Source organism: Dasypus novemcinctus, chromosome 4 (genome assembly GCF_030445035.2).
Source record: "Dasypus novemcinctus isolate mDasNov1 chromosome 4, mDasNov1.1.hap2, whole genome shotgun sequence".
NCBI lineage: Eukaryota > Metazoa > Chordata > Mammalia > Cingulata > Dasypodidae > Dasypus > Dasypus novemcinctus.
Genome location: NC_080676.1, coordinates 155,291,814 through 155,315,605, shown reverse-complemented (window position 1 = coordinate 155,315,605; position 23,792 = coordinate 155,291,814). Strand labels below are relative to the sequence as shown.

Here is a 23,792-nt window from a genome sequence, read left to right as displayed (position 1 = left end):
ATCACATAAACCCTACTGTGTCCAAATTAAATAATACACAAAGTTCTGGAGTCCCCGCAAATTAAATCATTTACACTGTAGAAACCACTGACGTCAATGACTGTTTGCTCTGTGATATCATTTTAAGTGTCTGAAATGCAGTCGTTTTCTCTGTGCCTTATAGGACAGGGCTGTGTATGACTGGGTCGCAACAATATTCCTTTTTCGAATAGCTTGTAAAACTCAAAGGAAAAGATTGGCAGTGCCTCTGGGGAAAGGGGCAGCAAAGTGCTGGCCTCACAGCTCCCCCAGACGGCCACAGCCTGGGTGTCCCAGCATCACGCATTCTCTCAGGTGTCCAGGCCAGTGGTTCTCTTTTTGGGGTTAGCACATGTGGGTGCGAGCACTAACTCCTACAGAGCCGGATGGCCCATGCCATTAGCTCCCACTTAGGTTTTGGGAGAGGTTCTTTTATTTGAGTGGAAAATCCCCAAAGAAATCTCCCAGTACAATACAATGCACACAGCTTTTAAGTGGCCTCTCTGTAGAGTAGCCTTTAAAAAAATGAAAAACAGAAACAGAAACCTAAGGCTTTATATTTTTCAGGACTGCTTTTCATCCAAGTTCTCATCTTAGGTGTATTAAGAAGGAGATTCCATGAAAGCATTGATAATTATTCCAAAAAAATGCATATTGACTTTTAAAAACGGAAAGGCAACATTGCAAATGCAAATGTGCACGGCAAATTAGATTAAACAGCACTTTTGGGTAAGGGAATGAACTTGGGGTGAAATGTTGCTTTTCTTCTGAAGAGAAAAAGAGGCTCAAAGCTATTCCCTTCCTCTGGTGTTTAGGGCATTTAAAGTTAGTTTATGTCATCTTCAGGGCTCCGTTTGTGACATGAAAGGAGAGGGCTCTTTTTTGTTGTTTGTTCTCTCGCTGTGTCACTGACCATTTCTACTACTTGACGGATAAAGGGATTTGGCCTTTTCTGCTGCTGTTGGAACCAAAAACATCGGGCTTATTTAACGGCGATGGAAAATTCAGTCACACAGGGACAAATTGAAATCGACACCAGGTCTGCCTTGTTTCAGACAGTTTTGGTGAAGAATGAATCTGATTTCCCTCCTCATCACATATGCTCCCTGTACCAAAAAAAAAAAGAAATGGGGGGAGGAGGGCCTGTTGAATTCTTGTCCTCAGCAATCAGCAGCTTGTGGGTGGAGGGTGACCGTGGACGCGCATTCTTCAGCTACTTTGGAATACTATACGCTTAGCAGGGTATCAGGTTTAACAGCGAGCATCACCCCTTCCTTGCTCCTTTTAAAACTCTTTACTTCTGCATCTAAGTAATAATAACCCACATTTAGAGTGCCCTAGGGGCCTGGTCGCTACTTTAAAGCACACGTTAACTGTACCGCTGACATTCTTTCTTTCCTAAATATGAATTTGATATTCACTACTTGTAAAATTGTAGGAACAATGTTCGAAAAAGAAGTACCCAGGATATTTCCATGTAGAAGTGCTTTTCCCTTCTCTTCCCCCGCCCCCCCCAAAAGAAAATGCTCTTTTACCCTTGTCATAATTTGAGAGACCCTTGGGATGTTTCCTAAAATTAGAAAGTTAACGGGAACAATATTACAGTCTCTCTCGGCCAGAACTTTCACGTTTTTCTTGACATGTAGGAAAACGGTGAATGGCCAGGCATAGCCCTAGAGCGTCTATGTTATAGTGAAGAAGACACTTGATTAAAAAAATAATAATTCAGCATGTGTTTATGACTGTCTTTGCAATGGCAGCCATTGTTTTTAAAGAAAAAATATATCCCGAAAGCAATCTGAGCAGTTCTACAGCAGGGCTGTGCCGATGTGTGAGTGTTTTCAGCTGTACAGAAATGCCAGTACCTGGGGGGCTTGGAGAGATTATTGGGGTTTACCCACAGGCTGGGAAACCCTGCCCCACCAGGACTCTACCAGAGGCCTCAGGCCTGCCCCTCCAGCTCCGTCCGTAGGAAATCACAGGATATGGAATAATGCCTCTATTTATCTAGAATCAGATGTGCTTGAGCATCACTCAAAGTCAACATCTCCAATTATCTGAAGCAGGGCGCAGGTTGCCATGTGCTGCCAGGCCTCTGTTTATTTGTTGCGGCTTTAACTTTTAAAGGGCCAGGGTTAATCTCAGCTTCCGATTTGTACCAAGTCTTAAAATGGAATAGAAATCCACTTGCGTCACAGCTCCACGTTAACACAAGTTGAGACATCACACATTTCCAGTCGAGTTTTATCATTCTTTTTTGTCCATGGGAAGGGAACAGTACACCTGTGCTTTTAAAAAATTGCTCTGGGCAGATTCTAGAGGTGCAGTGGTCCTGATGCCCGTTCAGCCACGCCTCCCACTTGCAGATGGCATCCCGCATCCCCCGCAGGTAATTTTAAGGATTTGAGTCCTGGTTTACCAAAAGCTACCAACCACGTTCAAGAGTGCATAACTTCCTCTTTTCTGCAAAAATGGCTATCTGCTGGTATAGAAAACTGTCCAGATCAGATAAATGAAGAGGTCGGTTTTGTTTTTCTTGTGTTGTTGCCATAAACCTCGAGACCTAAGGTTTAACTCTTCAACTGGACCAGGAATGAGGCATTTTGGCATGAGTCAGTCCCCATAAATACATTATTTCATACTCATAACGCTCCTGTAGTATGGTTTACAGATTCGGAAATTGAATCTCAGAGGTTGAAAATTGCCCAGCGTCTCCAAGATAGTAAGTGATGGGAAGTGGACTCAAACCCAGGCCTTTTGACTCCAGAGCCAGTGGTGGTGCAAGTTCTTTTATGTCTGATCGAGGACCAGTTCAAGGCAGGGCTGATCAAGGTTACAAACAACCCCATTCACCCCGTACTGACCGTGTGCTCTTGTTATTAGATGTTGATAACAATCCTGACAAGTGATGGGCCTCTCTTTTTGGTACATGGACATGTTTTTCAAGATGGAGAGAAAAGTCCAACACTTAACCCAGAAAAACGAATCTCTAAGCATGAGTGGAAGAGAAAGGCATGCACTGGGAGGGGGTGGCCCAGCCACCCTCCAGTCACTTTCTTCAGGCGACCACCTGGTCTTCCTCTATGCAAAAGCCTCACCCATGGGGTCCATGGGGACCAAAGCCTCCTTACAATCCACACCCCCCGTCAGCCTCTGATGAGCTCTCAGGGGTGCGGGTACCCCACTCTGAGAGTTGTCCTTGGCCAAGAAGGGCCTGATCTTGCAACTCATCTCCTAAAACTATATTCCAAACAGTTTTCGTTTGATAGTTTCCCCAAAAGTTAAAGTTACTTTGGTGGTACCATATTCTGTTGCTATTGGCTGCAAAGCTCTTTGAGGCACTGAATCAACTTTGTTTCTCAGCTGCATGGGGTTACTTCTGTGAGCCAGACTGCCTAGTCACACCTGGATTGGCAAAAGGAAGAAAACCTTTTTTTTTTTTTAAAGATTTATTTATTTATTTAATTCCCCCTCCCCCCCCCCGCGCCCCGCCCCGCCCCGCCCCGCCCCGCCCCCGGTTGTCTGTTCTTTGTGTCTATTTGCTGCATCTTGTTTCTTTGTCTGCTTCTGTTGTCGTCAGCAGCACCATTCGCCATTCCTGGGCAGGTTGCACTTTCTTTCGCACTGGGCGGCTCTCCTTATGGCGCACTTCTTGCGCATGGGGCTCCCCTACGCGGGGGACACCCCTACGCGGCCCCTGCGTGGCATGGCACTCCTTGCGCGCATCAGCACTGTGCATGGGCCAGCTGCACACGGGTCAAGGAGGCCCAGGGTTTGAACCGTGGACCTCCCATGTGGTAGACCGACGCCCTAACCACTGGGCCAAGTCCGTGTCCCGGAAGAAAACCTTTTATCTTCCCATTGGAGGAAGAGATAAATCCCCTTTCCAGCCTTGGGTGTAAATCTACCAGGCATTGCATTTCTTCCCTCCCCTGCCCTGCCCTTCCCTCCCTCTCTCTACTGCTCTCTCTTTCTTTCCTTTCTCTTCTAGCAGTACAAAGTTTTTTAAAAGTGGGAGTAGAGGCGACCCTAAACACCAGGAATTCTCCAGGGTAAATCTGTGAGCGGCCATTGAATGGTTACCCAAAGCAAAATATTCAGAGTGTTAGAAATCAATTTATAAGACATGCTGTAAACATGGATAGTGTACAATTCTCTTTTAAAATAACCCTTATCCAGGTGTAGCAGACTTTGTGAGTTTTTCGAGGTCTACGGCATCAGCGTCGTAGGCTAAAAACAAACCTGAATCAGGTGTTCCCATGAAGAAATAAAAAATACATAAATGAATGAAAAAAAGGAAGGAGGAGGGGAGGAGAGACAGACGGCAAACAAATGAAGAGCCCTCTGTTGGGGAGGGAGGTGTAAGCCCTGGCGGGTGCTGCAGCTGCACCCTGCCCTTCTTGCAAGGGGACAGAGGTCATGAGTTAATAGAATTAGAAGCCCTCTCAAGGCAGAGCTGAGAACGCGGGTACTGTGTTCTGTGTTCTTAGCTGCTACAACATAAACTCTAATGTTAAGGAAAAGCCCAAAAAAGCTGAAACTAGTGAGTTGCAGTGTAGACATGTAGAAAAGGGGGAAGAAGGATGTGGGGAAAGCCAAGTCTTTGTTTCCTTATTTTCAAGAGGCCCCAAGGCCTCTGCTTCCTGGTACACCTCTGCCCGTGGGTTTAGGTGGCTGACGCTGCTCACGGCCCTTTGCCTGGCAGTCCTTGGGTTACTTTCGTGCTTGGAGGCAGCCAGGTCTGGCTCTTCTTATGGCAAGCGTGGTCAGCAAGCCAGGACTGCCATGACCAGCACTGCTAAATGACCAGAATGTTCTTCCAAGCACCTTGCAGCTAAGGTCCTTAAAAAAAAAAAAACCCAACCCTTCCCAGGAGCCACCCATCTGGCGAGCTGTCAGCACCCTCATAATTATAAACAGGACATTTCAGTGGGGCTGCACTTTCAGACCAGAGGTCCTCATGGATGTTGTTCAAGGTGATCAGACCGCGTGTTCGGTGGCCTTGTCGTGAGTGCCTCATGGGCACTCTTTTTAGCTAGAGAGAAAGAGGGGTTCGCTTCAGGGCCTGATCGTAATCAAAGATTCCTTCTGGGGACTTGCTCTGTTCTGAACTTTTCCCTTCTTCTTCTAAGCCACCACCCCCACCACACACACAGGTTGCAGGGGAGTAGGGCTTTTTAACAAGGCAAGAGAACACTTCCTTGTTAGGTGGTGGTGATTGGGAATTCCTTGAGGTACGGCAGGTTCAGCTTTCGATGTTGCTGTTTAAATGCAGGAGGGCTCAGCCAGGAACCCCACAGCCAAGAAAGACAGTAGAGAGAGTGGCTGAGAACTAGGGCCCCACAGGCCTCTATGCACAACCGGCCTCTGCCACGTCCTGCTGGAGGACTTTTGGCAAGTTACCCTCTCAGAGCCCTGATTTACCCAGGTGGCTGCAAAACAGAAGTAATAATCCTATTTACACTGCCACGACTTGTGGAACATAAAAGCACCAGGCCATAGAGCCAGCCTGCACAGGCACACCACAACCGTTAGCTGTCGTGCTTGGCATCGGCAGTGCCCTCTGGGTTTGCTTCCTGTGGCTGCCGTAACAAATGACCACAAACTCGGTGGCTTAAAGAAACAGAAATGGATTCCCCCACAGTTCTGGAAGCCAGGAGCCGTAAACCGGCGTGTAGGTGGGGCCTCGCTCCCTGTGGACACTCTAGAGGAGAATTTTTTTTTTAAGATTTATTTTTTTCTCTCCCCTTTTCCCCGCCTCCCCTTTGTTTGCTCTCTGTGTTCATTCGCTATGTGTTCTTCTGCATTCACTTGTATTATCAGGTGGCACTGGGAATCTGTGTCTCTTTTTTGTTGTGTCATCTTGCTCTCCGTGTATGCAGCAGCACTTCTAGGCAGGCTGTGCTTTGTTTTTTTCACATGGGGCAGCTCTCCTTGTGGGGTGCACTCCTTGTGCATGGGGCTCCCCTATGCGGGAGATGCCCCTGCGTGGCATGGCACTCCTTGTGCAGCAGCACTATATATGGGCCAGCTCACCACATGGTCAGGAGGCCCTGGAGATCAGACCCTGGACCCTCCATATGGTAGGCGGATGCTCTATCAGTTGAGCCACGTCCACTTCCCTCTAGGGGAGAATTGTTGCTCGCCTCTTCCAGCTTCTGCTGGCCCTGGTGTTCCTTGTGGCTGCTAACCCATCTCTGCCTCCATCTCCACTTGGCCTTCTCCATGTCTTCTCTCCTTCTGTCTCTTGTAAGGACCCATGGGCTGACCCCATCTCTCCATCCTTCAACTCATATCTGCAAAGACCCTCTCTCTATATAAGGTCACAGCCACAGGGTCCAGGGTTTCGGACAGGAATGTGCCTTTTAGGGGGCCACCTTTCCCACTCCTGCAAGACAGAAAGGACAGGAGATGGCAGCATTGGTGAGAGGCCCTTGAGAGTCCAGGAATATCCCCTTGCCGCTGGGCAGGGAGCTGAGAACACAATGTGTTGGGATCATGTCTTCTGGCCTGGGCATATTTGGGCCCATCATTGGCTAGAATCCAGCCTTATGGTGGACTTTTACTCCTCAGCAAAGAGAAGGCATAATTTGCCTTCTAGATGAGATCAAATATATTTGCCTAAAGTGGCACGGTCAGTGGTAGCACACATAGGAACGAAGAGGACATGAAGACCAAAGCCAGCCTGATGGGGTGGACTCAGGACTTGACCTCCGAGAGCCAGGCAGGTCACTGTTGTTTTGAAGCAAGAAGACTTTTTTATAGCGACTTTATTGCAAGGCGGTGTTGACCAGACACTCAGTTTCGGTGACTTGTGAAAGAGTGGCAATTCACTTTGCATATCTCATTGCCCTGAATTTACAAATTGCCCAAAGATAGCCTTTCCTATTTGGATATATAAAAAGCAACCTTGATTCTAAGGGTGAAAGGGTATCAGAATTTATCAAAAGGTTGTACCAAAAGAAGGACAAAGAATATAGACCGAGATGGAAATAGGCTCTAGGTAGAAAGCTTTTTCTGTTTTCCTGTGTGTAGTTCTTCAAACTGAGTTGGTTTTGCTCATTTGCATTATTTTTCTCATATTATGGCACAGAAATGCAAGCCCACTCCAATTGAGGTGTTTGGGGGCTTTTAAAAGTTCAGTATTTGTGGTTTATACAATGCTGCTGTGGACCTGTAATTATTTCTCCCTTTCTTTATTGCCCTCTGCCCTCAGAGTCCCACCAGCTTACTTTTAGGGGGAAAGGTTTGTCCAGAGGCAGAAGGATTCACCTGCCCTAACAGTCTGTCCCCAGTCAGGGAATATTTGTGTCCTGTTTTCATATTTCTCTTTCAAAGCTGTAGACCCACTCCAGCTTTCTTAGTATTGAACAATTGCCTTCCGAGCAGGAGAACAGGCCAATTGATATGGAGATTAGAGAGACTGATTGCAAAACCCTCGCAAATAAAATCTTCCCTGACAAGTGCAGTTTCTTTCCAGACTTTCTTTCCATAATCTCTTTCTGGCAGAACATTTTATCTTTTCATACTAGAGATTCAGGGACTAGCTGTGGTAAATAAAACAAACGAATTAACAAAGAAAACGCACCCTAAAGAACAAGCATTGGCCAGTCATGGGGAGCGGATGTAGCTCAAGTGGTTGGGTGCCTCCTTCCCATGTTATAAGGTCCCGGGTTCCATCCCCGGTACCTCCTAAACAAAACAAACAAAGCCAACTCTTACTGGGGAGCAGCTCCATACCTCCTAAAAAAAATGGCCAATCATGTTTGTTTATTTATTTATTGTCTCTTTGCTCTCTTGTGGATTAACAAAAAGAAATGTACCATTGCTTGGCCAGTTGATCTCTAATTAGCAAGCTAGAAAACACCTTCAGATTGAGTATTAGCCAGTATAGGCTCTCCTAATAGCAAAGAATGTAACAATTCCTACAATTGCACAAACTAAGCATTTTCAAGAGTAAACAGAAGTGTGGCGCTAAGTAGGAGAGGGCACGCAAGATAGACAGTTGTTTGCTCTAGGCAGAAGCAGAGGTGCATTGACTTTGAGTATCCTCATTATTTTACACCACCTCGGAGTCACGTCTCAGGTTTAAAATATTCCACATTGAGTTTCAAGACTCTGAAAAGCCACTGCCAATTCTAATCTCTGTAGATATCAGGGGCTGTCTACCCCTTCTGTAAAGGAGATTCCTTTCCAAAAGATGAAGTCCTCCACTTCTCCACCTTCCCTTGGGACATTTTTTGACTGGGGAGAGTCAGGGTGGACAAAAGGAAGGAGGAGAGGGTAACGCTGACCCAACGTGTGTTCTCAAGTCAGGCACCTCCTGCCATCTGCCAGCTATTGGGATGGACATGGAAACTTTCTGAGCTTCAAAAACTCAAGAGGCACCCGAACCGGAGCTTAGTTTTTTGTACCACGTTGGTGCTTCCACTCAGTGTCACTGAAACAGAGCGGCCACAGTTTGCTATACTAAGTTCTCTTTAACAAGATGTGGGCCACTATGGCAGCCATGCCGAGTGGGAGCGTGGACTAGGAGGCACCCTGATTCCCCAGCTGTGGTGCTGGGCTTGGCCACATTGGTGTCATAAAAGCAAAGCATCGGTGGGGAAGACGTGTGAGCCCAGGTGAGTCACCGCTACCCCAGCTACCTGCCTGGGGCAGTTAATGCCCCAAGGCTCCAGAACATGCTGGTTCTGGCTGCAGGAAAGGTCCTCTTTGCCGTCCAGCGTTATGTGTTCATCCTGAGTCACTGCAAGGCCAGTTTTAAGATGCAGAGAGTTGACTCTGCGCCAACTGCTCTGCGCATCTTCAGAAGGACCATGCATACTTGCTCTGGGATTTTTAAAAGAGTATTTCGAGGGAATATTCTGCGTAGTGATGGCACTTCTTGGAGTTGCAGGTCATAGGAAGAGAACAAAGGTGGCTGATCTACTGACTCCCCTGGGGTATTGGCCTGTCGCTGCCACTCTCCCTCCATTAGCGCATCTCTCTGCATGTATCAGATGGCAAATGATAGCATGATCACGTGATTACGGATCTGTAAAAGTCAGCACAAGCTCAAGGGCTTGGCTTGGCGTTTCAGCCCACTAAGTTGTTTATTGAGAAGGCTCCCCTCGAGGTCTCTTCATCCTCACCCGGGCTTTTCTGTATGTGGCCCCCTCTGTGGCTGTGCAACAGAGCTGTTGAAGCTTTGGAGGTGTGAGATTGTTTTTTGGAGCATGCGTCCGCAGCTGTGTGTGTGCGCCCGCAGCTGTGTGTGTGCGCCCGCGTAGCTCTTGGAGCGACTTCGGCAGCGTGATTCTGACAAGGGCGTTGCCCAGCTCCCACTCACACCCGAGGTCGTGAGAAAAGGATGGCAGAACAGGGTGAAGCTCCGGGCCTCTGCACCCCGCCACAAAGCCCCCCCAGGAGGTGTGCAGTCGGGGCGCGAGAAGTGACTTGTGGAGGGCCCCTCCCGCTGGGCCTGCTTGGGTACTGACCAGCGTGGCCCCGGCCACCGTGTCCTCCACCAGCAGGGCACGGGCTGCTCGTCCATCTGAGTAAGACATCACGCAGATCCTCTCCAATTCCAAAATCACTAATTCTAGATGCTGCAGCCGCTGGGGCTTCATCACCCCTCATTCTTCTCAGGGAGATCAGTCGGGGTGCACTGGTGCCCCTCCCTCTGGGACCTCTAATCTAAAGGCTTTCTCTCGATTCTCTTTTAATGTTTTTACTGAGTGATCCAGCTTTGACAGGCCCTGAGCCACCATATGGTGCTAAATGAGAGAAATCATTGCCCAGACGCAGATCTGTTTAATTTAATAGCATTTCCTACAAATTACAAAGCATGGCTTTAAAATTGAATTTGGCCAAAATTACGGATGGCCAATTCAGGTGGATGGGAAAGGAAACCTCGTGATCCCTGTCCCAGAATCTCTTCCCGGTTTCCTCGTTGCATTCTTTCACGCCTTAGGGGGAGAGGCCTTAGAGGACCTCTAGGGAAGGCTCTTCTTTTTCTAGCATTTCCCTGGGTTATTTCTGGCTCCCTGGAGCTGTCAAGGCAGGACACCAGCTCTCCTGCCCATCCTTCCCATCTTCTCATCAGAGGTGACTCAGAATCAACGCGGGAAGCACCCCCTGGAGTGCACTCTGTGAGGAGAGCAGACGCTCGTGCTTGCACCAGGAGCTGGGTGGTGGTTACGGGAATGGGCTGCGGAGTTCAAGTCCCAGGGACCACTTCCTGGCAAGAATTACTTGAGTCCTTTGAGTCACCATTACCCATCTGTGAAATGGGCACAATGGTAACAGGCCCATAGTTGTAAGGAGCAAATGAGTTTAAAGACACAAAATTCTCAGTGCCTGGCATGGGGTGAGCATTTATATTCTCATCATTCGCTCATGCAGTCGTTGCCAGGGTGACGTGGGATGGATTTTTGTCCGGCGTTCAGCGTAGAGTTTGGTAGACTGTAAGCACGTGATAAGTAGTCCGCATCCGTCTTTCCACTCTTATTTCTACGTTGTCGTTAGGCTTGGTGAGTGGTGTCGCACCGCGCCACCCAGCTGCTCGGAGGCAGTTACCTCCCGTGTCTTCCTATTCCCGGGCACAGTGACGGCCCCGGGTGAGGAGGGGGGTGGCCGTCAGTGCTCTTTTCATTGGAGCTTTGCTTCCTTGAGGAAACTCTCAGGGAAGAACCTGTACCTGCTGCTCCACGTGCCCAAATGGGAATGGCAGATTGTTAAAGTTGGAAAGGACTTTCCATTTCGTTCCTCAAAGCCCTTTCCTTTACTCACGAGATAGTCAAGGCTCAGGAAGTTTCAGTGACTTGTGCGGTTGGGGGCAGACCTGGAAACCAAGTCCCTGGACTCCTGGTCCAGTGCTCCTCCCATTGGCCCATTCTGCCTTCGGCCTTCAGCCCTGCTCTGCCTTATACTGCCTTATTCCACAAGGATGCTGTCTCCTAGGTGAGAGGACAAACTCCACGGTTGGGTACACAGGCCACCCTGCTTCTCTGTGTCTCCATTTGTAAGATGTTGACTTTCATATTTAATGAACAGGGATTAAAAAAATTTAAAAAGAAAAGCCAGGCTCCAGCATCCTTGCCAAGGCCACCCTCCAGCCCTCAGCCGTACCAAGCACCTCTAACACTGCTTGCTGGAGGGGCGCAGACCCCTGCAGGGAGGCTGGCAGGACCCTTCCCAGCCCCTGCCCCCCGCGGGGCAGCGACCGTACACCTGAAAAGGAGGCGAATGTCCAGCCTCTTTGGCACTTTTAAGGAACCACTGACAAAAGGCTTTCTTTGAACCGAGTTTCACCTTCCTGAGAGATTTTAGCTTCCGCCCACCAGCCGAGGCCTTGAAAGCCTGCCAGCAGCTGTGGCTGGGACCGGCGGGCCGAAGCGTGAGGACAGACAGGTGTGCGGCTGCGGCTGCGCGGGGCCCCAGCTGTGGGAAAGCGAGCTGGCCCGCGGGCCTGGGCTGGGAGGGGCCAAGGCTGCTGCTGAGTAACAGCCCACTCACCCAGGCGCTGGGCGTCGCTGCCAGCTTCAGGCCACCCGCTCCTTCCAGGGTGCTTGGCGATGAGGGCCAGCGAGCCAGCAGCAGATTAGGCATCCCTGCCACGGCCCCGTCCTCACCCACGAAGCCAAGGTCACGAAGGGCAGGCTCTGAACCTGCCCAGGGGAGGTCCCGGGAATCCCAGGAGCCAAGGCTGAGTGACCTTCTCTCTTCTCTCGGAGCGCTGGGGAGGAGGCACCTGCACTGCCAGGGGTGGGAAGGGGCCTCTGGGCTCCCTTCCTTACTCAGAGTGGGATTCCGGAATTCTCCCAAATGACGCTGACTTCGGGGTTCATCCGAAGTGGAGGCTTGAGGATGTCTGCTGAGGGGCCATGTGGAGCCCCATCTAGCCATCTTCACCTCCCATAGCCCATGTCTTGACCACCTCCCCAGGGTTCTCCAGCCCCTGGATTTTCCACATCTCCCCACGCTTTGGGCAGCTGTCTGAGAGCAGTTTCCACGGCGGTGAAACGGCCCTCTCTGGATCAAGCAGAGAGATCTGCTCCAAAACGTGGCATTCGCTGATGTTGCAAACTTTCTCCCAAGGGTGATGATTTCCCCAGATGTGGGCGATTCTTACAGCGACTGTGAACTTCTGACCATGGGCTACATAGAAATCCTAGAAAGACCAGAAAAAGATGGCCAGCTCCCTCGTTAGACAGAGGAGGCATCTGAAGCCCAGAGAGGTTGAGGGACTTGCCTGAGGTCACACAGACAGGACCCATGTTCAAGGGCTCAGCTTTCCTCTGCCCGTCCTCTCCAGCTTGAACTCATTTCTGGTGTTTGGACATGGCACCGTGAACCCTCCAGAGCAGCGCCTTCCAGAGAGCACCCGTATGAAAAGGGGGTTGTTGGAACAAGACAGGGCAGACACAAATGTGCCTCTGCGAATTGCTCCACCCAGCCTCTCATCTTTATATTACAAAAAAAGAAAGTCTCAAATAACCCAAACAGGCAGGGTCTGATCTGCAGACAGTCTGCAGGCATCTGCCCAAGAAGCTGCCGGTCGGCTGGTCCATCCTCCTCTGATTTATGTTGTGTGTGTTAAGCCTTAAATTGTTGAGTCTCTGGCTGGCTGCAGTGGTATTACTGGAGAGGGTTGGTGCATGATTTTAGCTCGCAGAGCTGGCTCTAGTACTGGAGGTGTTGGCCCCGAATCAAGTCCAATCTCACACCTGTCTGAGACAATGAGCGCCTTGTTCAACACATCTCCAGGAGAGGCGGCTTGGCTGCTTATTTTTCACATTCAGAACAGGGAGCGGGAGGGCCGGGGGAGGGGAGAGAAGCCAGGGCAGGATTTGAGAAAAGTGGGGGTCAGCTGGCTCTCCTGCCCTCAACTTCTCCCTTCCCTTCCCCCACTTAATAAACTGTTCCTTATTTTTGGAAATTAAAAAATAAACACCCACAGTAGCTCTCTTATGAGGGAGAATTTCCTACTGCAAAACAAGGAGCCTGCGGCCTGGTGTAGAGTAAATCCAGAAATCTTGGGGCTGGAGTGAAGGCGTGGAGAAGAAGGGTACATACAGAGGAGGGGAGTCCCCCAGTAGCCTTGAAACTTGAACTCTGCCACACTGATGGCGTCTTTCGGTGACAGGTTTTCTCGTCTTGCTTTTCCCTACCGTCTGACATTTAGCGATGGTGGCAGAAAACAGAGGGGAGCTATTCCCAGCTCCGTATTTTTCATTGGTGAAGTTGCAGTGTTCTGTCCCAGTTCAGCCCTCTTGATCCGTGGGATCAACCGAGAGACCAGAGCTGGCTCCTGCCACTTAAGTGCCACCCAGCATGGGCGAGGCACAGGCTCCACTTTTCCCTTCTCTGCAGACTCCTTTGAAAATCTCCAGAGACCCTGATGAGAGGAAGCTGTGGGCAGGACCTCCTCTGGGTCCAAGCTGGCACCCACTCAAGGTTCCTGGCTCGGAATTACCATGATTCAGTCAAAGCCATGCTGAGATGACTTGCTTTCCATCGGGATGCACGGTGTGGAGACCCGGTGGGGTAGGCATCAGGAAAACAGTTTCCCTGAGTTACACAAACCCCCCTCTGTGCAAGGTCACCCCGTGGAGAGCCCCATGGAGGAGCATGTAGTAGTTCCCAGCCATGTGGCTACTGTGTCTTGGGAGGTGGGAGGGGCCCAACAGAGCACCCAGCTCCCTTCTCACCCCTTGGCTGAGCTGGGAGGTATTGAGGTGCCATATGGTCACCCCATTCGGCTTATCTTCCAACAAGAAACAGGCCCCCCATCCTCCCCACCTTCAATCCGCTCATTTCAGCACTGAGCCCCATCGCTGACTCAGGGCTTCAGCCTCAGAGACACAGGAGGAGAAATGGGCCGGCAGCTTGTTTCCTTGGAGACCTGAGGGGTAGCAAGAGGTGAAGCTGGGCCCACCCACCGTTCTTCGCGGAAGTCCGTTTTAATTCAGCCACCCTTGTATCCCTATGTGCATATCTGTTGATACCCTCTGAGGGACAGAAGGACGATTTTTCTGAGACAGCAGATGATGTATTTGAAAAAGCGCAGCGAGAGGGAAAACCTGGGTTCTTCTGGCTGCCACCACCTTGGGGCAATTTGTGGGAAGACCCTGTTCAGGGAAGGGGTCCTCCCTGTTGAAAACTTGGCCTTCAGGAGGCCAGAGACTGGGCTGCACTGGGGAGGTGCTCTCGTGGTGACCTGCCATGTCTGAACACGTCACCTTCAAGGAACATGGCAGAGGAGGCCGCAGTTGCCTCTCCGGCCATCCTATGAGGCCATCCTGCCTCCTGAGAGCACTTAAACCACTGATCTCCAGTCTCCTCTAGCCACACTTCCCCACCTTCTCTGAGCCATGAGACTCATGGGCTCCCGAGCCCATCCTTGCTCTGAAACCACCAAATGGTGTGGGGTAGCTGTGCGTTACTGGTCTTCTCCTGAACGTTCTTGATCAGTCCTGCCCGCAAACGGAAAACACTGGTTTGCCCACCAAGAGAGCCCCTTCCTGTTAGCCTCTCCACCTCACCAAACCTGGCCGTTCTTCAGGGCACCTCACCTGCCCCATCTCCTTCAGGCTGTCCTCATCACCAGCAAGGCCCAAACTACCTCCTTTTCTTTACTCCTGGACCCACCTGCGTTCCTCTCCCTCAGGCGCCTCCCCATATGTCCATCCTCTTTTGTCACTTGATAGACTGTGTGTCTGGATGCTGCTTCCCCATCACAGCCTACTGAGAAGTGGGGACATCAGATTTCTCTCTGTGCTATGAGATAAGCAAAACTTACAAACCAACTGGAGAGATTTCTTTGGGCCATTCAACCCAGAGCCCTGCCTCCTGCACCATCTTCTCCCATGATGCGTCCAGTTTCTTCTAGATGGACAGTTTCAGGCAGGCAGAAAATTTCCACTTCTCTGGACCCCCATGGCTCTTGCCTGAATCTCCAGGGCCAGGAATCAGAGTGGGTGGTTGAGGAAAGGTTTTCCTTTGCTCTCAGGACAACAGGTCCAAAACTGTTAATTCATAGTTTCTAATCCTAATTTTAAAATGTCCTACCCTAAATGGTTTCCTTCCTTCCCAAATCTCCATCACTTAAGTAGGGGTCTTTGCTTCTTATTTCCATGATTTGTCCTTTTTCTGCTTCCAGAGTCCAGCTGGGAGCCTGGGCGTGTCCCATCTCCACCCCTACCTGGGCCCTTTCCCTACACTTTTTTGACAAGGACCTGCTGACCTCTGCTACTTTCTACAGCCTTCTGCTACTAAAGCTGCCCTTCTCCTGTTGTCTCATGCTCTTCCCTTCCCATGTCCTCCTCTAGGCTCAGACTCACCTAGCCTGTAGATACCTGAACCAAGCTTTACACATTTAATTAGAGATTTGGAAACCCAAAGTCAGAACCCATTGTTAATTCACTACTTCCTCTTAACCCCAACCCCTGGGCCCACCGTTCTTCCATTTTCCTCAAGATTCAGGTCTTTCCCCGTGTTGCCTCCTTCACTCAAGGACTACCCAGATTCTTCTTGGTCCTAGCACATTTCGAATCCTTCCTTCCAGGTTCACCCTTCATCTTCTTTCTCAACTTCCACCCCTCATCAGAGCCTCTTTTCCAAACGGACCGCGTGACAGGCCTCACTTCCCTGTCACCACCTCAGCAGCCGCACTCTGGGTTGAACATGGAAGCTAAAGGCCTCCCCCATCCCGCCCCCATTCTCCTTCACATCGTCATATCATGGTTTTCAGCTGGGTGGTCGCAGGTCCATTCCAATCCATCTACAAGGGCTCCTGCTAGTCTGTCAGAAAAATAATAAGATGGCCGCCTGTCATTCTCCCAGCCGGTCTTCCCTTTTCCCTGTTTGGTCTCCTCCTCTTCCCTCAGATCCTCAGAAGACTTTTTTGTTCCAAGTACTTTGGACCTGTTGTGGAGACCATTTACTTTTTTTCAGAGAGGGGGAAGTTCCTGTGGCTCAGAAAGGTGGTTCATTTCCAAAGAAAAGTTCCCCAGCCCAGCTTATAGGATGGCTGCCGCTGGGGGGGGGGGGGGGGGAAGGGGGGGTACACAACACAAGAAGATAAACCAATGGGGGAGATAGTCCAGGAAGACAAAGGGAGATGTTATAATAGGCTTTTGTTGGTACTTGCATTTTCTCGTGGAAAAACAGAGCTGAGCCCCTGAGGTGGTGAGGTGCGGACAAGAGCCTGATGTTATCTTGCCCCTGGAAATCCTGCCTGGAGTCCAGAGGCAGGCGGGATCCAGGCCTGGGAGAGACGGTCTCGCTCAGCACAAACGGTTGCTTTTAGTCTTTCGTAAACAGCCTGTGCCCCAGGGCTCAAATCCTTCAAAAGTTTGCCTAGGTAATTGCGTTTCATTGCCGTCTGGCATGTGCTCATCAGCCTAATCTGGAGGTTCAGACAGCCTGGCCAAAGCCTGCGAGACCGGAGGGAGCGGGAGCCCGCGAATTTAATCCACTTGAAAGACAGACTAATACGAGCGTGGCTAACTCATTAGTTTAAGTGATGGCGGCAGAGAAGTGGAGGGCACTTTCCATCAAAGGGTTTGCATCAGCGCCTTGCTGCCACTTGGCAGTTGGAGACCATTAGAAGAAAAGGCCCGAGCAGAGTGACAAGGTGGCCCTTGCTACCTCCTCAAAGCCCCACCCCCCTCCTGCCCACGACCACCCCCCACACACAGAGGGAGGGAAATGGTAACTTTGCGCCTGGGCATGACTTGGGCTACATGCTTGGGTGCACGGCCACAGACGCCAGCCTTATTTGATCTTTGGGGTTGTCTGGGCTTGGTGGCAGCATCAAAAGGAGACCTAACTGGAGCCATTGGGCCCCGCAAAGCTCAGAACCCCAGACACCCTCGGCAGGGAAAGGCAGCCCCACCCCCTTCCTGCCTTCCCCAGCGTCCACCCCAGCGGTGTCTGCTGATTACTGCTATCTGTTCCTGAAGTTTAGATCAGCCTTTTCATTTAGCCAGTACATGGTGATTAAGTGGGGTGGGAGGTCTAATCATCCTATAGCGAAAACAGAAAACAGTTCTACAAAGAGCAGAAGGTCAGTTCCTGTGCGGTCACGACTCTGCTGGGGGAAGCGAGACTCGTCCTCTCCGTGGTCTGGCTTTCTCCAAGATGGGGCTGGCACAGAAAGCCTCTGAGGTTCTTTCTGCTGGGTCAGTGTTGACCGTGACTTGCAGCGCTAGTTGCATGTGATCCATGCCCTGGAAGCTCGAGACCCACGGCCAGCTCAGGAGCTCCCCTGTTGGCTCACCCAGGGCCAGACCGCCAGCTCCAAGGCTGGGTGCCAGGCTGCGACACCCAGATAAAGGCAGTGCTCCCAAGTCCTGGCACGAGGAGGTGCTCTCCCCGGATGCGCCACAGCGGGAGGCAAGACAACGGCTCCGGCCGCCCTCTGAGTCTCAAAAGGGCTCCGGAGGCACCCGCCTCGTGCCTTAGCTCCCTGCACCTTTCAGTTTTCTGTGGGTCCCCCCCTAGGGACATGATGATGTTTCATTAAACTTCTCAGCGTCTGGGGAGAATGCTGGAAGGCACGCCTCCTGGCTTGTTGTCGTGGTTTGACATGGTGACCGAATGCCACCGCAGCAGTGCATGCCTTCGCCGGGCCGGGTTCCCCGGGCACTTTCTTTTTTAATTTATTTATTTATTTTTAAAGATTTATTCATTTATTTATTTCCCTGCCCCTTGTCTGCTCTCTCCGTCCATTCGCTGTGTGTTCTTCTGTGTCTGCTTGTATTCTCATCAGGCGGCACTGGGGCTCTGTCTCTTTTCGTTGCGTCATCTTCCTGCGTCAGCTCTCCGTGAGTGCGGCATCACTCCTGGGCGGGCTGCGATTTCGCGCTGAGTGGCTCTCCTTGCGCAGGGGCCATCCTTGTGCGGGGGGCACCCTTACATGGGGGCATCCCTGCGGGGGCCGGCACTCCTTGCGCGCAGCAGCACTGCACGTGGGCCAGGGGGCCCCTGGGTATTGAACCCCTGGACCTCCTATATGGTAGGCAGGTGCTCTATCTGTTGAGCTACATCCGCTTCCCCCCTGGGCACTTTAAGGCCCTGCTAGCATTTGGGGCCAGATCATTCTCTTTGTGGGCCTGTCCCGGGCCTTGTGGAATGTGTCGCAGCATCTCTGGCCTTTACCCACTAGATGCCAATAGCAGTGTCCCCACATTGTGATAATCAAAAATGTCCCCAGACACTGGTCAAGTGTTCCCTGGAGGGAAAACTGCCCCTGCCTGAGAAGCACTGATTTCGACTAATCCGAGAAATTCACAAAGATGAGTGAATGCACCCAGGATCTCCACACCCGGAAGAGCTGGGGAGCACTTGTTGTCTCTAACTTGTTTAGATCTCTAGGATCTCTGTTTTCCATAGTTGATACCTTTTGTTGAACAAGAGTTCCACAGTTGTCTGCTACCTCAACGTTGACTTTCAATTTAAAAAATATATATTTCTTTCATTTTAGTCCAAGTCACTAAAAACCTATTGCTTCCACGGGAATGCCTTCCTTAACCTTGTAAATCAAAGCAGTTCTCTGGAGGGAGGTGTCCCACCCTGCTGGGCTCAGTATCCTTTTTCCTCAGGGTGACCTCATCTATTAAAGTCTGAAGGTTGTATTTGAAATGCCATTTACTTTCTCTGGGTCCATAAATGAAGCCGTGGATCTTTAGATCATCAGAGGTCTGCTTATTACCAAGAGTTGGGGTGTGTGTGTGTGCACGTGCCATTTTTAAAATCAAGGTCTGTGTTGGAGTTTAAAAGAAGTCAGGCAGATTTCCATTTGCTTTTCTGAATCAGGGTTTGGGGTGATATTCTGCTGCGAGTGTAGATCGTCCCTAGATGAGTCTGACTTTACTAGTTTATGTTCTTTGTTCAGAGCACTAGGGATGAGCTTATGAAAGAGCAAACGGCTCTTATCTTCAAAGGTCTCCTTTATACTGTCAAACTCCACTTCGGCAACCTGTGTTATTAATCTAGTGCAATAATTAGTCCATGTCAAGGTCAATCCTTTGGGGTGAGCAAAATGCCTACAAATTTAAGTGAGCTAATTCCTCTTGCACAGAGCTCTACTGAAGGTGGGGGAGAAGATTGCAGCTGAGGAACTTAGAAGAAAGAGGGAGTTGCCCGATACTTCAGAAGAAACTGATAGCAATTCCCTCCTGACAGCAATTCCAAAGAAATCCAATGATTCGAAGGAATGCCAAACTTGCACAGGAGCAAGGCAGCCAAAGGGGGAGACAGTTTAACCTCTTCATCCTGAGTTGGCTGCTCTGATACCAAACATGTGAGCGCTGTTAGTGATTTTCAAAAAATAGAGATAAGCATAAGGGAGCTAGTTCTTGGGGCCTTCTGTGTGGAAGAAAGCTTGAGCTCGAGCAGTGGATTACACTCCTGCGGGGGTGTCACGTCTAGAAGGATGAGGCTTCTCTCCCGGCTGCATATCTGCCTTCTGAACTCAGCACAGGCCCGGCCACCAGGGAACATGTCCTGCGGTTCGGGGACAAGGTCCCTCCCGTAGGTGAAGAGAGGGTGCTTCCTACATCTCTCAGGCTTTCTGAAAAGCAGAGCAGAAGGAATAAAAGGGTCAAATGCCACCTGGAACGGCTGTTGAAAGGGAGAAGTTCAAGTTCATGGTGACGCATATTCAGAAACTCGCCACCAGGGTTCTCCAGGCGGTTCGTGTTGTTGGAGGAGCAGGGCTAGCAGGGAGCCACCCTGCTCCCCCTCTCCTGGGGCAGACACTGGACTTCCTGGAAAGGCAGGGGGGAGCCCCGGCTGCCGTGCTAATGCTGGAAACCTGCAGGGCTCCAGCCTCCTGCTCGTGGGAAAGGGAGAGAAGAGGGCGAAGAGGTAGGAGAAGGAAGTCGTGACAGATGAGTGTGGGCAGGGGCAGTGCGTGAGACACACAAGAGAACGGTATCAGCGCAGGACAGTGTGACTCTATTTCGCTGGCGAGGGTGGGCTGGAGAGGGCGCCACTCCTCAGCGTGGGGGCATCAGGATATTTTGCTTCAGGTTGGGGGTGAGGAATAGAAGCAGCTAAAGAAATGACTGTGGCCGCTCCACATGACTCACGCACGGCTTCCTCGACGTGCAGAGCTCGGCTGTCCGGTTTCTGTCACTGGCACCCTGAGACCCTGCCGCATGCCCTAAAGAAGGGGCGCAAGCCTGCAGCGGGGTGGCGGGCTGTTGGCGTACTCCCTTGTCGTGCACATTTTGCACCTTGGAACCAGAGTTGCTGAGGAAGATCCCGTTCCTGTGCCCTCCGGTCCAGCCCGGCTGGCATGAGAAGCCTCTGCTGGGGCCAGCCGAGTGGGTGCTCTCTGGACATCCGGTACTTAATCAATGACAGTCATGCACAGGTTTGCATTTCATCCTCCCAGGAACCCAAAGGGCAGATATGATCATCCGTCCCCACAAGTGGAGAAACTGAGGCTCAGAGGTGACGAAGCTGCCCGCCTCCGCACTCAGTGGGTGAGGGCCAGCCCAGGTCTCCATGCTCACCTCTCGGATGCCACGCCCTTCCCAGCACCCTGGCCCCTGACCTCCCAGCTCCCCGAGGCAGAGCCCGAGGATACGGCTCCCAGATCCCAGTGTGAGCCTGACCAGCCAAGCAATAGCGCAGCACCTCCTGTGTTCTCCTTCCGCACCCTGGAGGCTGTATTGTCTTGCGTTCTCTTTTTTCCTCCCTGAATGTGAGTTTTTCTTGTGCTTTCAGTAGAATGCCATGCTGCCATTTGCTGTGCAGCTAGTCTCGGGTAAAACCCAGTCCTGATACATTAGCACCCACCTCACTGGGAGCACGAGGTGACAAGGGCAGCTTTACGAGTGTCACACCACTCTACGACTTCTCAGACATCTCACCATTTTGCAAAACCTCGAAGTGCTGAAGTAAAAATTAGGGTTGCAGCTAGGAGCGCACCCCTCAGCACCCCAGGAAGGCCAGGTTGGGTGGGTGGGGAGAGTGGCCTGGGGTGCCAGCTGCCGTGCCCGCTGTGCCTCCCCCCTTCCCGGGCTCTGGCGGAGGCTGGGCATGGCCTCCAGGGCTGGATCTCTGGGGGGGCTGCAGAGATGGGTGGGTTGGCCCCCAGGGGAAGCCCAAGCTGTCAAATGGCATGACAAATACCTGTTGTGCACCAGACTCCAAATTCTGAGCTGGGCTCAAGTGTGTGTCCTCCCACACAGGCAACTCGTGGGGAGGGGGTGAGTCAGCCCACAGATGACGTGCTCCTGTTTTCCGGCCACTGCCACCATCACCAGCATTGCAAAGACCCTGGCAAAGGCTTGGCCTTGCCACATTACGTAACACAACCTGCCCCAAGGGACGGCTCTTGCTGGATCATAGTAAGAGAGGTGGCAGGTGTCACTGGGAAGTCCCAGAGGGTCCGTCACCAGCACATGGCGAGTGTGGCCGGGAATGGTGAGTCTTCCACAGCCCAGCCTGACGGCAGTTTGGCTCAGACAGCACCCAGCTCGGGACCCCAGGGGACAGAGAGTCTCAGCCAGCTCAGTCCCTCTAAAGCATGGGAACCTGCTCAGTCCCTTTAAAGCGTGCACTGCCCTCAGCAAAATGGTCCTGCAGAAAGTAGTTTCTTTAGCCCTGGGCCATCCTGGATGCTGGCGCATGTATCACTCTTGCTGCTTCCCGTGAGGTCTATTTATTTCTATGACAGAGGGTCCTCGGGCCACCCAAGGGCTCAGATCCAAGCCCAAGGGCTCCCTGAGCCGTCCCAGCCCTCGACACACACGTCTGGCCCCCGTGGGTTTCAGGGAGCTTTCAGAGTTAGGGAAAGGGGCCTAGAGAATGGCTGGTGGGAGCAAAACACCATCTTCACTCTCCCTGGTTTTGAGATTTTTGTTGGAGAAGGAAAAAGAATGGAAGGAAATTTATGGGAAGGTCGTGGAATCATTTGGACATTCGGCTTCCTGGCTGGCATTGCGGGATTTCGCCCAGCTTCTATAGAGTTAGTTCTGGAAAGTGTGTACTGGGGCCAGGGGGGAGAAGGGGGGTGGTGCAGAAAATCTGTATGTGTGAAGTGTCTGCAGTGGATGTTTATTTAAGAGCATACAGGGAAACAGTTTGCATGGGAGGACGTGGCAGAAATGCCAAAGGTTGCCTTCCGTGGCCTCCAAACATCGCCCTCTGCCCTGCCATGAGCACGGAAGCCCACTCACCCCCACCGCAGGGAGACGATGCACAGGGAACAGGGGAGGTGTTACAAAAACACCCCTGTCTTTCTAGAAGCTCCTGGCTTTTCCCCAAACCCTTGCTCAGAGACGGCTCTGCCCAAGTACAAATCCTTTCCCAGCTGTGTCCCAGGCTGGTCTGGCCGAGGGAAGCAGCCTCGTGGCGAGCACTGGGGTGTCTCCCCCAGGAAGTCTCTGGCAAGCCTCGTGAAGAACAACACTTTGCCTTTCCAGAGCCTTTCATCTGTGGCTCTCAAAGCCGCGCACCACAAACCTTAATTAGCTCTCACACCTGCGTGGCAGGTGAGTCTGGTTATCCCCCAGTGTTTAGAGCAGAAGAAACAGAAATCTGAGGGGGTAAAGGACTCTGTGGCGAGCCACCAGGCTGGCCCTGGCATTAAGAGCCGGCACTCAGGGTTCCCGGCACCCTGACCACAAAGCCACAAGGCCGTCCCCATTGGGTGCCGAGCGTAGGTCCCAGAGGCAGTTGGTGGTGGTGAGACAGGGCTCCACAGCTCACTCTCTCCTCTGGCAGGCAGCCTGCCACCCCCGGGGCCAGGTAGGACAGGATCCCTCCAAACCCCGAAGGCGTTAAAGCACTGCCTACCTGGGCAGGTCTCTGCCCTGACCTGGTGCTGGATGCTTCCTTTCAAAGTAATTGCTGGAACAATGAAGGCATCTTAGCTGTGCATGACTAATGAGGATGTCTGCAGCCAGCCGGAGACAAACGGTTGGCAAATACCAAAGCTCTTTCCCAACCGCTTTTTCCAGGACCCAGAACTGGTGGGAACTGACTCAGGTTATCATGAGGTTTCACTGAGAGCAGCAACATGCCAACCCAGCGCCTGCTGCCTGGGTGTACTTGCAGTGCCGGCTGGTGGTGGTTGTGCTGTGATTCAGAGGAAACAGCACTTCTCAAAGACAGGGGGACTTTCAGGGAAAGCCTCTTCCAGAGCAGAGAATCCCCCATCTCTGAAAACTGGCATCATACAATTGTGAAGGTAGGGGGCGAAGCATCTGGGCGCTCCCCTTCTGTCTGCAGGGGCACCCAGAGGTCCCAGACAGGAGATGCGAGCCACCTCCGGGGCTCGCCCTGACACATCACCCTGGAAACTGACTCACATCTCTGAATCCTGAGTCACATCCTGTTGTGTGTTCTGAGACATCCAAAAGGACATTACACCAGCTACCCATGACTGGGGTGAACGTGGAGGACACCCTGAGAATAGTTTTGTCTTCTTCCAAGCAGAAAGGGGAGGCGGAGGGTGTCCTCTAAGGGAAAACTCAGGGCTGCCCCAAGGATTTATACATTCACCAGGCAGGTGTCTCTCATTTAAATACAGATGAGAAGGCACCGTGGCATACTTAACCATCTGCTCTTTGTTTTCACTGTGGCTTTGTAAGATCAGGAAGTGTGAATCTCCATCTTTGTTCTTATTTTTCAAAATGGCTTTGACTATCAGGGCCTCTTCTGCTTCTCAATAAATTTGATGATGGGCTTTTCCATTTCTGCAAAAAAAGATCGGTGCGATTTTGAGTAGAATTACATTGAATCTATAAATTGCTTTGGATGGTATTGAC

At 51.4% G+C, this 23,792-nt stretch overlaps 1 protein-coding gene across 2 annotated transcripts in view; it reads left to right on the top strand.

The window, feature by feature from the left end:
* Positions 1–23,792, top strand: part of RUNX1 (RUNX family transcription factor 1) — a 243,819-nt gene that overhangs the window by 197,970 nt on the left and 22,057 nt on the right. The gene's annotated exons all lie outside the window — the stretch shown is intronic.